This window comes from Tamandua tetradactyla, chromosome 24, assembly GCF_023851605.1.
Source record: "Tamandua tetradactyla isolate mTamTet1 chromosome 24, mTamTet1.pri, whole genome shotgun sequence".
In the NCBI taxonomy this organism is placed as follows: Eukaryota; Metazoa; Chordata; class Mammalia; order Pilosa; family Myrmecophagidae; genus Tamandua; species Tamandua tetradactyla.
In genome coordinates, this window is record NC_135350.1 from 17,682,088 (window position 1) to 17,696,103 (window position 14,016).

Here is a 14,016-nt window from a genome sequence, read left to right on the forward strand (position 1 = left end):
ATTTTTATCTTTTGGAGTGTTTTTATCAGAAAAAGATGCTGAATTTTGTCAAATGCTTTTTCTGCATCAATCGAGATGATCATGTGATTTTTCCCTTTTGATTTGTTAATGTGCTGTATTACATTAATTGATTTTCTTGTGTTGAACCATCCCTGCTTTCCTGGTATAACCCCCACCTGATTCTTTTAACATGCTGTTGGATTTGATTTGTTAATATTATATTGAGAATTTTTGCATCTATGCTTATTAAGGAGGTTGGCCTGTACTTTCCTTTCTTATAGTATCTTAACCCAGTTTTAGTATTAAAATGGTATTAGTTTCATAAAATGAGTTAGAGTTCCTTTTTCCTCAATTTTTTTGGAAAAGTTTGAGCAGGGTTGGTGTTAGTTTTTTATGGAATGTTTGATAAAATTTCCCTTTGAAGCCATCTGACCCTGGGCTTTTCTTTGTAGGAAGATTTTTGATGACTGCTTGATGGTTGTAAAGCAAGGCGCAGGGCACCATGTGGGCACTCTGTGTGGCAATTTGTTTCAGAGCAGGTATAGACACAGGTTGGGAATGGTAAATGCTTGTGATCCTCCCAGAGGCCAGGGAGATGTAGCTGTGCGGGTGCACCAGTCTGGGGGCATAACCCTTGTGTGTGCTTGTCTAAGGCATGGGGCCCTTTGTGCGCATGTGTAGAGCTGTGGCAGCAGGTCAATGTCATGCCTTTGTGGACTGGGGCAGTTGTGACCTGGCTGCGCAGGTCAGCACTTTCTCAGAACTGAGAGGTGTGGCTGAGGGCATAGTTCTAGGACTGCTGTAAAGTATGATTCCCAGAGCTGAATGATGTGATGGGGGGCTGTGCACATGGGTGGGCCTGGAGTGCTGTAAATGGATGCACAGAGCTCATGTGGGGCAGAATGAGGCAGTGCAAATCTATAGGTGGGGGTCATGGATAACCTAGATATGGGGGTTAGTGTCCACAGCTTTTATGTGCTGGCAACAGACTGCAGGAAACAGGGAGGGGGAGATAGTGCTCAGGAGGGATGCAGGAGAGATGGGTTCAGCTGCAACTGGGGTGGGGGTGGAGGGCAGGTATGGGCTATGGGAGCTGGTGGGGTGAGGGCACCTGGAGTGTGGGGAATGGGAGCAGATGATGGGGTTTGGGTGTGTGAGGTGTGGGGTGTCACTGGTCACAGAGCTGTGCTGGTGAGGGTAGCATGCCCAAGGAACGTGGCCTGGCTTACTTCTTAGGCCCGGGCTCCTGTCCTTATACTCCCATGGTTTCTGCAGCTCCTGCCTCCACATCAGGCTCCAGCTTTCTGCCTCTCAGTTCCTCGGCCTCTGCAACCAGGGCTGCCCTATGTGGTGCAGAAGGCTCTACCAGGTCAGCTGCACTCCCGAATCACCACCTCAGTTGCCCTCCTGTCCCTTCTCTAACTTTTCCATGGAGTAGGGCTAAGTTCGAGCTCCTCTATTCGGCCATCTTCCTGGAAGCCCTGCAACCCTGTGCATTTTAAGCCTTAACTTAAGCATTAGTAGCTGGAGAAAAACTACAGATGCATTTTTTTCCTGGAGGAAGAGAGGGGAGAATTAACCCTTACTGAGTGTCCTTTATTTAATGGGCACACAGATCTTTCTATGCTCACAACAACCCTGAAATATTTAATCTCCGTTTTAGAAGTGAGTAAACTAAGGCTGAGGGAAATTAAGAAATTGCCCCAAACTAAGCAGCTACTAAGGGGCAGGATCCTGACTCCAAGCATTAATTACATGAGGCTGCCTCTCACAAAACCCTCTGATGCCCGCAACAAAGAAAAATTTAGACTATTTACCTATATAAGTCCCCTTACAGTTTATTTCTCTCATTTAAACAAAATAACTAAAAATCAAGAACTATTAACACAACAGGTTTTAGGTCTAAAAGTTTTTTTGCATCGCATACTCCTTACTTTCACTATCTTTATATGCAGGCCAGAAATAACAAGAAATAACTAAGAGAGATAGAGACCAAAGAACCATTTGAATTTGGAAATTTAGCATACACTAAAGGTAACACTTCAAACCCATGCGGGGAATGATGGACTGTGGTGGTCAATTTTGTGTGCCATCTTGGCGAGGTTATGGTAGCCAGTTGTTTGTTCAAACACTGGTCTAGAAGTTGCTGTGAAGATATTTTGTAGAAGAGAGTAGCATCTACAATCAGATGAGTTAGAGTAATAATGTAGGTGGCTCTCTTCTAATCAGTTACTCCCTTAGCTGATCCCTTAAAAGCAGAGAACTAGGGATTCTAATCTCTTAAAAGCAGAAATTGGGGATTCCTGATATAAGAAGGAATTCTGTCTCAAGACTACACACTTCACTCCTTCCTGAGTTTCCAACCTAAGAAATTCAAACTCAAACTTCAACAACACTCTTGACAGAATTCCCAGCCTTCAGTCTGCCCTATGGAATTTGGATTTGTCAGCCTTCACAATCATGTGGGCCAATTCTTTATAATAAATCTCATAGAAATTCCTTATAATAAATAAATATACATATATACATAAATGATGCATACTATTTCAATTATTGTGATGGTTAGGCTCAGGAAATGCTTTTCCTAAAAATATATGCATATATATATATATATATATATATATATATATATATGAGAATATGTTTTTCCTTCCACTTAAAGAAATTATTTGTTGATTCTGAATATGACATATTTTTAAACATATTAAGACTATGCTTTATTCATACCCCCAAATGTAAGCTTGTGCTAGATGTATTTATGGCTCTAGTAGGTTCCCTGTCCTATTTATTTATTTATTTTTCTTTTTTGTGAAACAACAACACCACATATACAAAAAAGCAATAAATTTCAAAGCACACCACAACAATTAGTTGTAGAACAGATTTCAGAGTTTGGTATGGCTAATTTTAGGTTTTTACTTCTAACTGCTCTAAGATATTAGAGACTAAAAGAAATATCAATATGATTCAGCAATCATACTCGTTTGTTAAACCCTACCTTTTCTGCATAACTCCACCATCCATCCCACTTATTTTTCTTTTGAGCGTCATCTACTATTTGTTGAGCCTCTTCCCAGAGGTATTATTAGTCCCCATTTTATAAGTGAAGACTCTGAGGCTCAGAAAGGCTAAGTGACTGGTACAACGTCATGAGTGGTTGGACAGAAATTTGACTCTAAGCCAAAATCTTTCTTCCAGTCCTCTCTGCTTCCAGGCACTCCTGTCTTTTTATGGGGGCTCGAACACGGTGTCATTGACTGGACTCTCTAGCCTCGGCTTTCACGTTAACTTGTCATGTCACTGCTCCCCTCTTAGAGCCTCATCTTTTCTACCTGTAAAGTGAGAGGGCTTAGCTGAATGATCTCTAAACCTGCCCCAGCCAAATTATGCTCTGAGCCTTTGCTTCTAGAGGCAATTTTTTTTGGGGGGGGGGGCGGGTGGTAGGGGGTGCATAGTCCAGAATCGAACCCGGGTCTCCCGCATGGAAGGCAAGCATTCTACCAATGAACTACCAGTGCGCCCTCTAGAGGCAAATTTTAAACCATGGTTATCCTAAATAAAAGCAGGCATTGCCGCAACTGTGTATCCATGCTCCCTTTCTTTAAAAACTTTCATGCAACAATGTTAAGATTCAAATAATGCTAAAAGACATGTCCCTTGTCCTATACCCACTTTCCCATTCCTGAAAGAAAAAGAAATTGGCTACTCAAAGCCAAAGCTTTCCAACTTTTCTGAACTTTATCTCTTTTTTTCTATATAATAAATGTATATTGTTATCTCTTGATTTGTCAGTATTAGATATTTATCTATTGTCTTCCCATTATGTAAGATGAGGTTTTTGTTTTCTTTTTGTACATTTATAAATTCTCTTCCCTTTTTCCATCATCCTAATATAATCATCTCAATTTTTAGTTAAATGTTCCTACAGTGTTTTTATTACTATGGCTTTCTATAACTGTTCACTGCTGGTCTGAGTGTGCTGTACAATACATTTTAAAACATCTAAACCTTTTCCTACCCAAAATCTCTGTAAAATGTTTTATAACACAATTTTCCACTGTGAAAATTGTCAAGTAATTGGCCACTTCTATTTTTCTCTCCTGAAGACATCTTTCCTGGGTCCTTCTGACCTTTTGTTACAATATGGATTCAAAGCTTTCTCTTGTTCTGAGATTTTCCTTTTGCATCACATTAAGAATTCCCTTCCCTTTCTCTTGTATTGGACACTGCTTATTTCTTTTTCTTATTTGCTTTCATTTTAGTGAAGCACGTATTTTCGTAGTATCTAGAAAAACAGTGCATGCTATGTACATTTTTTGAGACACTGTCTGAAAATTTTCTTTATTTTAGCAGTTTCCAGAGAAATGGTGCATGTAATACATATATTCTTGAGACACTGAATATCTGAAAATTTTCTTTATTTTACCTTCAGACTTGATGGATAGATTGTTTAGGTATAGACTTTTAGGTTGGAAATTTTTCTTTACAACTTTTTTTTGTGCCAATTTTAAATAGTTCTATTTAAGACATTGCATTTTTCACTTAAGACACAGTGGTAATAGAGTGCTATATTGTGTCCTTTCCTTGTATACATATTCTGTAGTTAGGTATTGACAAGGCCCAGGAATTTTGTATAGCAGCAGAACTGCCACAGAATAATGCCACAGAATGTGCTATAAATTTGGGTCCTTCAATTTTACAATGCTGGAGTATGTATGCCAACCGATTGAATCAACATCGTCAATGGTGGGTTAGAAGAGGCACTGCCAGATGGAGGTGTTCCACCACCAGGGAACCCCCAGGCACTCCTTCTGGCATGCCGCCTGCACTCTGCTACAGCTTGGTAATGAGGGGATTGTGGACTTCCTCCAGCTCTTTCTGTTGCTGTTCAAATTCTCCCTTCTCTGCTGTCAGATTCTTATCGAGCCAATTGATGATTTCAGCACATTTGTCAAGAATCTTCTGTTTGTCCTCATCATTGATCTTGCCTTGAAGTTTCTCATCTTCAACGGTTGCTTTCATGTTAAATTCACAGGATTCAAGCAAATTCTTGGAGGATACCTTGTCTCCCTGCTTCTCATCTTCAGCTTGTACCTCTCAGCTTCCTGACCATGCACTGTCTTCTTTGCTCAAATGACCCTTGTCATTAGTGATGGTAATCTTTTTCTCTCTTCCTGTGCTCTTATCCACAGCAGAGATATTGAGGATGCCATTGGCATCAATATCAAAGGTGGCTTCAATCTGAGAAACACTGCAGGGGGCAGAAGGTGTCTCTGTGAGTTCAAACTTGCCAAACAGGTTGTTATCCTTGGTCATGGCACACTTATCTTCATAATTCTGAATAAGCACACTGGGCTGATTGCCAGAGGAGGTAGCGAAGGCCTGCATTGCTTGGTGGGGTGGTATTGCCCTTGATGAGGACAGTCATGACTCCACCAGGGGTTCCAGTATCAAGGGAAAGAGGAGTAATATCCAAGAGCAGCAAATCTTGAGTGTTTTCAGATTTATGTCCAGATAGTATGGCTGCCTGGACAGCTGCACCATAAGCAACAGCCTCATCAGGGTTGAGGTTCTTGTTCAGTTCTTTTCCACTGAAAAAGCCCTAGAGAAATTTCTGAATCTTGGGGATATGAAGGCATCGCTAAGGGCTTTCTCCATGGGGCCAGAGTACCACGGAATAGGTCAGTGTTCAATTTTTTAAACTGAGCATGGGGAATGGAGGTATAGAAGTCAATTCCTTCATAAAAAGAATCAATTTCAATACTGGTCTGGGTGCTGAAAAAGAGAGTGTGCTTAACTTGTTCACAAGCAATACGGAGGTGGCATACAGCTTTCTTGTTCTCACTGATGCCTTTCTTATGCTTGTGCCTGAACTCAGCAATCAGAGAGTTGAACATTTGGTTGTCATAGTCTTCTCCACCTAAGTGAGTGTCTCCAGCTGTAGATTTGACCTCAAAAATTCCATCTTCATCGCTTCTCGGCCTTTTGGCTAAGATCAAGTGTAGTATCTGTTCTTATCAGTTTAATATCTGATACGTCCTCTATCCGAGGACAATATATTAAATGGATTTTTGGAGTTGGGAGATGGCATGGGAGCTTGCTCCATCCACTCCACGCATCGACCTTGTATTGCAATACTTCCGGGAACGGTGCACCCCACCTCGGGGGAACAAAAAATGTATAAAAAAATCAAAAAAATAAAAAGCTGTCTGAACTGAGAAGCCTGGAGAGAAAGCTAGCAGATGTTACCATGTGCCTTCCCAGCTGATAGAGAAACCCCAATCATCACTGGCACTTTCATGAGTCATGGTATCTTCTTCTGGATGTCTTGGTTTGGAAATTTTTTTTGGCTTAGAACTGTAAATTTGTAATTTAATAAATTCCCTTTATAAAAGCCAACCCATTTCTGATATATAGCATTTCCAGCAGCATTACAAACTAAAACACTGGGGTTCATTGCAACTCGATTCTTTGTGGCATCACCAATCAATCATTCAGTATCAGTAAAGATGGCATATAGTTTGGAGTTGTTTGGTTCTTCTGATTTTTGGCAATTATCTCTACTTTTCCATGTTGGAAGACACCAACACAGGAGTAGGTGGTGCCAAGAGCAATGCTAACAGCAGGTCCCTTAGACATGGTTGCTTATAGTAGGCCTGGTTCATAAAAGAAAACAGAAGCCCTGGAAGCTAGCACCACATTTAATGGGCCCTTTTCAATTTTTAAGGCATTGCTTCACGTCTTATAGCCTTTCATGTTGCTGTTGAGAAGTGTGATGGTATTTTGATTCCAAATTCTTTGTATATGAACTGTCTTTAAAAAATTTACTATTTATTTTTTATTTTGCCTAACATCTTTAATTTCCAAAAAGTTCTCATTCTTTGGTCATTCTTTTCTCTTTTTCCTTCTTCTTTTTTTTTTTTCCCCATTCTGTCCTTGTTTCATTAATGCAATACATTCTCTCCCTGAATAAAATCCTTTGTCATGTTTGTTGCTTTAGTTTCTCATACTTGGTGTTCCTTGGTTGTCAGTTCAAATAAAAGACAGAAACAATTCAAAGCTGACTGGAAGTTTTGAATGAAAGGGGAAGGCTTGAAGACTGGTGAGCTTCTTTAGTGATTGAGTAATTAGGTGGCCAGCTGGCTTTTTTTTTTTTTAATTACAGCTATATTATCTGTGGTTATCGTCTCTGTAGATAGTTCTGTTCCTGCAGAGAATCCTTTAATTCCCTTAATTCCAAAATTCGAAAATTATAGGACTAAGGGTGGAGGTGAAGGGAAATGCACCATTCAGTATGCAAATTCTCATTTTGTTTTTGCTTTCAGTACGGCTTATCACCCCTGCCCTCTGTTGCGCTTGGTGTACCTATACTTGAAGCCTCCCTGTTTCAGTTGCTTCACAGAATAAACTTCATTTCTCTTGCAAGAGTAGGGGAGAAGTATTTAACTGCTTACATACAAGATGTGAGTGGGAATCTGGGTCTCTCCATAATACTTTAAAATAAACATGATACCAGCCCCTCTTTATTCCCATCCTCCAAGGTTTCTGGTATCCTGAATTCTTGAACTTTTCTGGAAACCTGAAGGAGCAAAGTGACTTGTTTCCTGATTACCCTCTTACTGCTCTCAACCCCTTGCATTAAAGTTTGATCTTTGTCTTCTCTACTAAATAATTTACCATTTTTCCTCAGTTGCTTTTTGTCTTCAGATGTTGTGGTTCAGGTTACAGAATCTCGAACAGTTTCATCAAAGATGGAGTTTGATTTTCTGTTTCTTGTTCTCTTTGTTATTTGGAGGGTGGCTGATGTTTCCGGGGGTGAAGAGAGTTGAAATATCTCTATCTGCCATCTTCACTCTGGAAGTCCTCTATTTTGCTTTAACCATGTTTTTTTTAAAATTGTGTTTGCACAATATATAATTTCTCAAGTTCCTTATCTTTCAAAATGAGGATTATATAAATTACCCATCAAAAGTGTTACTGAAGTACATTCTATAATTGCATCTGCTTATTCTAATTGTACACTAACATGCATAACTAGAAATGAGCTTGTAATTAAGCACTCAGCACTGCTAAATCATATGCAATCATTAAAAATTATGTTACAGGTAAAATAGAAAAAACTAAACACAGATAGCTGAAAAAAACTGTTTTGAGATTTCAATGTAAATTGATAATACAAAATATTTCCAATACCATTACCAATTATAACCTTGTCACCTGGTTCAGATTACCATATCCAACTAAATAATTTAGAGGACAGGTTATTTAGTCTTAATGCAATTTTTGTATTTTAATGCAAAGTGTGCATTTTCCTATAGTCATGGCCTTTTCGGTAATACTGGTTGAGAACTAGGTTTGAGAATAGATGATCATATATTGTAAATTAGATCTTAAAAAGTTTAATCTTGAACAGGCATTTGCACACTGATGCTTATGGTGGCATTACTCATGATTTGCAATGGATGGAAGTGGCCTAAGGGTACACTGACAGATGAATGGGAGGGTGAACTGTGGTGTAGACATATGAGAGAATATTGAGAGGCTGCATAAGGAATGAAGTCCTGTGGCATGCAACTAGTTTAATGAACCTTGAGGACATTGCGTTGAGTGAAATAAGCCAGAAAAAAAAGGACAAATAATGTATGGTTTCACTAATATAAACTAACTATAATGAGCAAACTCTGAGAACTGAATTTGAGACCATAGGCTATCTAGGGATAGAAAGGCAGAGATTGGGCAATTGATGACTATGGAGTGCAGAATGTTCAAATTAGGCTCCACTGTAAAGGTTCTGAGATTGTAAGCTCTTACAGCAGTCACATCTATTCCTGAGTTTTAACTGTTATTTCTAAATTCTGAGATGCTGTACTCTTTGTGTATAACCTGGTAGTTCCCTCTAATATTGGGTATCTGTGTGACACCTGAGATTCAGAGTTTGAGCTCTGCAGCTCTAAAGGTCAGCGTTACTCTGTGTAAGGAACTGATAAGAAGTTGAAAAAGAGATCAGACTTCAATTAGAGATATGAATGAAATGGACCTGATTAGAACTAAGGTAAAGCAGAATACAGGAAGTATGATATTGTCTGTATTTTAAAACTTCAACCTCTGTGAGACCAAAGAAGAGATGTTTATTTAGTTCAAAATTCAAAATTTCTGTGACACACTGATTTAACTTGTATGGTCAGTTAATTTAAACAACCTAATCACATGGAAACTTGAATAGGAATGAGATCCTGTTATTCTGTACAGGTTTAATGTAATAACTGGATACTTTCTAGAGTATTACAGGCAGAAAATAAAATAGTATTTACAAAGTCCCCTTGAAGGATTGGGGAGAAATGTGGAACTATTAAACTTACCTACCTGGGGAATTCCTGGTAGTCTTTTAAGCATTAAGGACTCCCTATTTAATAAGCCAAGCCTTCGATTTTGAGGCTTGCCCTTATGAAACTTATTTCTGCAATGTCAAAGATAAATCTGTTTGTAATTATACCTGAGTCACCCCCCCCCCCCCGCCCCAGAGAACCTCTTTTGTTACTCAGATGTGGTCTCTGTCTTTAAGCCAACTCTGCAAATAAACTCACTACCCTTCTCTAACATGGGACATGACTCCCAGGAGTGTAAGTCTCCCTGGCAACTTGGGACATGACTCCCAGGGATGAGTCTGGCTCTGGCATTATGGGATTGAGAATGCTTTCTTGACCAAAGAGAAAGGGGGAAAGCAAATGGAACAAAATAGAGTTTCAGTGGCTAAGAGATTTCAAATAGAGTTGAGAGGTCATTCTGGAGGTTACTCTTATGCAAGCTTTAGCCAGATATTACAAACTATCACAATATGCCATGCCCCAACCAATAGTATTCCTGAAAACTCTGGGGAATTCTCTGGACTCTAAGTTTCTATAAAAGTTTTTCTTAGTAAGTTTATTTTTTCAGAAACCTAAGGCCTCCAGATTGTTCCTATTCCAGATAAGCCCTGAAACCCAGCAGTATCAGTCTCACCAAAGACATAAACCAGTTTCATTCCTCTAACCCATAAGGTCAATACCTCTTTCCAACATGAAGAAATTAAAATGGTCATTGCCCAAAAATCCTTGAAGATTGAGAGAATGGTCAATGGAGGGAGGAGGTGTAACTGAGAAATTAGGATTTAACAAATGACTGTGACCACTGATTCACTGTACTGATACTTCTTTTTAGTGTCTGGTGTTTGAGAAGAGCCAGGAGGAAATACCTGAACTTTCTGGAATGCAATTCAGTAGCACTGATCTTTGATAATGGTCATATAACTATATAGCAAAAAAAAAATTGGTTGCCTCTGTTGATATGGATTTATATCTGGGTAGTTTATTCTGTTCCACTGATCTATATATCTATTGCTTACAAAACTAAACTGTCTTAGTTAACCTATCTCTACTGCAAGTCTTAAAAATGGGTAGAGTGCAATACTATTGGTCAGTAAGGGATATGGGATGTTTGGGGTTTTCTTGTAACTTAAATGTTTAAATGTTCTAAAAAATGATCATAATGATGATACACAATTTGTATACTTTGGATGGATTGTATGGTGTGTGATTATATCTCAACAAAATTATATTTTTTTAAAGTTTAATCTTGTAGAGTAAATCTTCATAATAAGGATGATTATGTAGTCCATACTGGACAAAAGGTATAATATGTCTTTAAATAAATATCTGTAAAAAACCAAATAGTCCTAAAAACATACATTTTTACACACAATCTTTTGTAAGTAGCCCTTTAATGGTATGCTAATCTATCCACACTTACTTCAGGGCCATGCAGTTATGAATATATTTAACATGAAAAAAGGAAACCCTTTCTGTATGTGTCTTACTTTTGAGAAGATATTTATATTTTCCTCAGGACATTGAGAGTCACTATAAGCAAAATCAGAGTAAGTGAAATATGAGACTATTTCTATAATATTCAAATACTTGTTTTGAAGTAAATTATATGTGATATGATATATTTACATGTTAAGAATTATTTTACATACTTTCAAATACAAACAGCTTTAGCCTACAACATAGGCATGCATATATAAGATATATATAAACATAATTATCAAACAAATATATTTATTTCTTATGTTTTTATTGCTAATATTTTTAAGAATACAAAAATAACATGCTAAATGTGGAAAATTTTGCAAGTATTAAGAATAAGAATTATTACTCAACCACCACATTTAGAGATAGCCACCTTTAAAAAACTGCATATCAAATAAACTCCTCCCATCCTTTTTTAATGCAGTTTTTACATGGTTAAGATCACACTGTAGAGACTAAGAGGCTCAATTTATTCAGTATTTCCCAAATGCCAGCAACCTGCTAAGTGCTTCTCATACATTATATGAACATCAGAATAATCCTATGAGCCAGCTATTTTATTATGCCCATTTTATAGATGAAAAAATCTAAGGATTAGCAAGTTTAAGTAAGTTGCCCAAGGCCATACAACTAGCAAGTATTCAGGTTGGGATTTTAACACAAGGTTGTTCAACGTTAAAATTCATGCTCTTATCCATTATGCTATATAGTTCTAGTTCGTTGTTTACCATTACAACTAGTTTTTTATTACCTTAATATATCATTGCAAATATCATGTGAATGAAAATTTTCAAGGCTTCTGTTATGAGTAGGCCCAACTAACATTTAAAAACTCTTTGCAAATATCAAGAGTAAGAATAGAATATCATTGCTGCTTAAATTATATGTATTTAATTACTAGAGACTTAATATGTTTTGATATGCTTATGAAACATTGTATTTCTAAATAAGTATATTTTTCATAAGCACATTGTAAATGAGAGACTTTAAAATGACTTTTTGGAACAAACACAATATTATGTCACTGATTCCACCATTGGTTAGACCTTTGTGGAAGATCTGAAAATATTTTGATTTGTTCTTTTTGAGATTATTTCAAATCAAACTAGGTTAACAAAGTTAATAAATCTATTTACTTTCACCTGTTACAGGTTGTAATATTAATGAAGGAGATCAGACTAACAATTACTATTTCAATTTATATATATATTTGTTTAAGGTTTCTAAAGATAGCTGGCTCTTAGAGCTTAAAATTCTCTGTTCAAAATCTTTACAACATTATTATTACTTTTTTATGGACAGGAACCAGGAATCAAACCTGGGTTTCTGGCATGGCAGGTGAGATTTCTGCCACTGAGCCACCATCGCACCACCCTACACCACTAATTTTTATATCTAAGAAAAATAGTAAAAGAAAAAGCACTTACTAAGCAAGGTAAACGCCAGCTCTTATTTGAAATATCACAAAATCATGGATTAGTGCAGTTTTAATATATTTCTAATAGTTGGTTATTCTGACTTTTCCTCCAGCCACACTATTTTTCATGGAATCTATTTAACAAAATAGTTAGAGCCACTGATGCATTTAGTCTTATTTAAATAATGACAATAACTCAATTACCTTCTAGGCAAATTATTTTCTTGAGAGTGAATCTAATTTTGGTTTAACCCTCCAAGTAATTTTAGTTCATTTTCTATATACCTTGACAATGGTAATTATGGAAAGAAAATGAAGAAAATCCATTACAGACACATTATTATGAAATATAGGAAAATATCACTTCAAAAAAGACACATGCACATTTAGTTGATATTAGTGAATTATGACCTTGGAATTATTAAAAATTTGCCAGACTGAATTCAGCATCTATGAGCCATGGAAGGACAAACAGATGCTAGCCTGTACCCTAGGAATTAACTGTTTTGAGAAATGAGCAAATGAGCAGCAATATCTTGCTTCTTTAAATAGTCTGTCCAGTGTGTTAGCAATATAGGGATTGACTGAGACTGGCTGGTTTGTCTCGAAGGAGAAGTTTTAACCTTTATCTCAACATTTAATTAAAGTTAAAGTTGCTTATAGGTATGTGTGTGTGTATTTTTAAGGCAGTTTTATTGAGATACATTCACACACCAGACAAACCATCCAAAGTACCCAATCACTGGCTCACACGCATACAACCCTATGATCAATTTTAGAACATCTTCATTACTCCAGAAAAGAAAGAAAAATAAAAAAGAAAACCCAAATTCTCCCACACCCCTTTATCCCTCCATGCAGATTTGAAAGTATTAAATACCCCAGAAAAGCCATGTTTTTATTCTGATCCAACCTTGTGGAGGCAGCCATTTCTTTTAATCCTGATTCAATAATGTATGCTGGAAGACTTTGATTAGATTATCTACACAGAAATGTGATGCATTCAGTTGTGTGTGTGACTTTTTGATTAGATGGAGATGTGACTCTACCCATTCCAGGTGAGTCTTGATTAGTTTACTGGGATCCTTTAGAAGAAGAGATGTTTTGGAGACAGCCAGAAATGACAAAGTTGACAGAGAGAGAGAGCTGACAAGAACTCCAGAGCAGAGCTGACACAGTGCCGACACTTGGAGAACAGAGATATGGATGTTTGGAGATGCTTGGAGCCCAGCAGATGTCGCTTTGAGATGTTTAGCAAGCCAGAACCTGGAGTGAGCCAAGGGAAGCCAAGAGATGAAGCCCAGCCCAAGAGAAGCAAAGTGAGGAGCCCTCATAGGAGCAAGAGTCTGAAAGCAATGGAGCCCAGGAGTAAGAGACCAGCAGATGCCAACCATGTGACTATCCAGCTGACAGAGGTGTTCCTGACCCATCAGTCTTCCTTGAATTAAGGTGTCTTTCCTTGGATACCTTACTTTGGACATTTTTATAGGCTAAGAAGTATAAACCTGTAATTTATTAAATTCTCTTTATAAAAGCTATTCCATTCGGCAGCTTGCAAACGAACACCTACCCCCACCCCCCATTATTGACTCATAATATTGGTGTGGTATATTTGTTAATGTTGATGAAAGAGTATTAAAACATTACTGTTAACTATAGTCCATAGTTTACAATAGGTACATTCCCCCCATATATCTCTTTTTTATTAATTTCTTGTAACAGTGCCATAGATTTGTTCTAGTTCATGAGAGA

The 14,016-nt window shown here is 37.5% G+C and overlaps 1 protein-coding gene and 1 non-coding gene across 2 annotated transcripts in view; one reads left to right on the plus strand and one right to left on the minus strand.

Moving 5' to 3' along the window:
• The window catches only part of GSTCD (glutathione S-transferase C-terminal domain containing), a 206,605-nt gene that overhangs the window by 25,893 nt on the left and 166,696 nt on the right, over positions 1-14,016 (minus strand). The window lies entirely within an intron of this gene.
• On the plus strand, positions 5,970-6,160 carry LOC143668625 (U2 spliceosomal RNA). Its single transcript, XR_013168491.1, has one exon. It is a non-coding gene; the product is annotated as a U2 spliceosomal RNA (small nuclear RNA).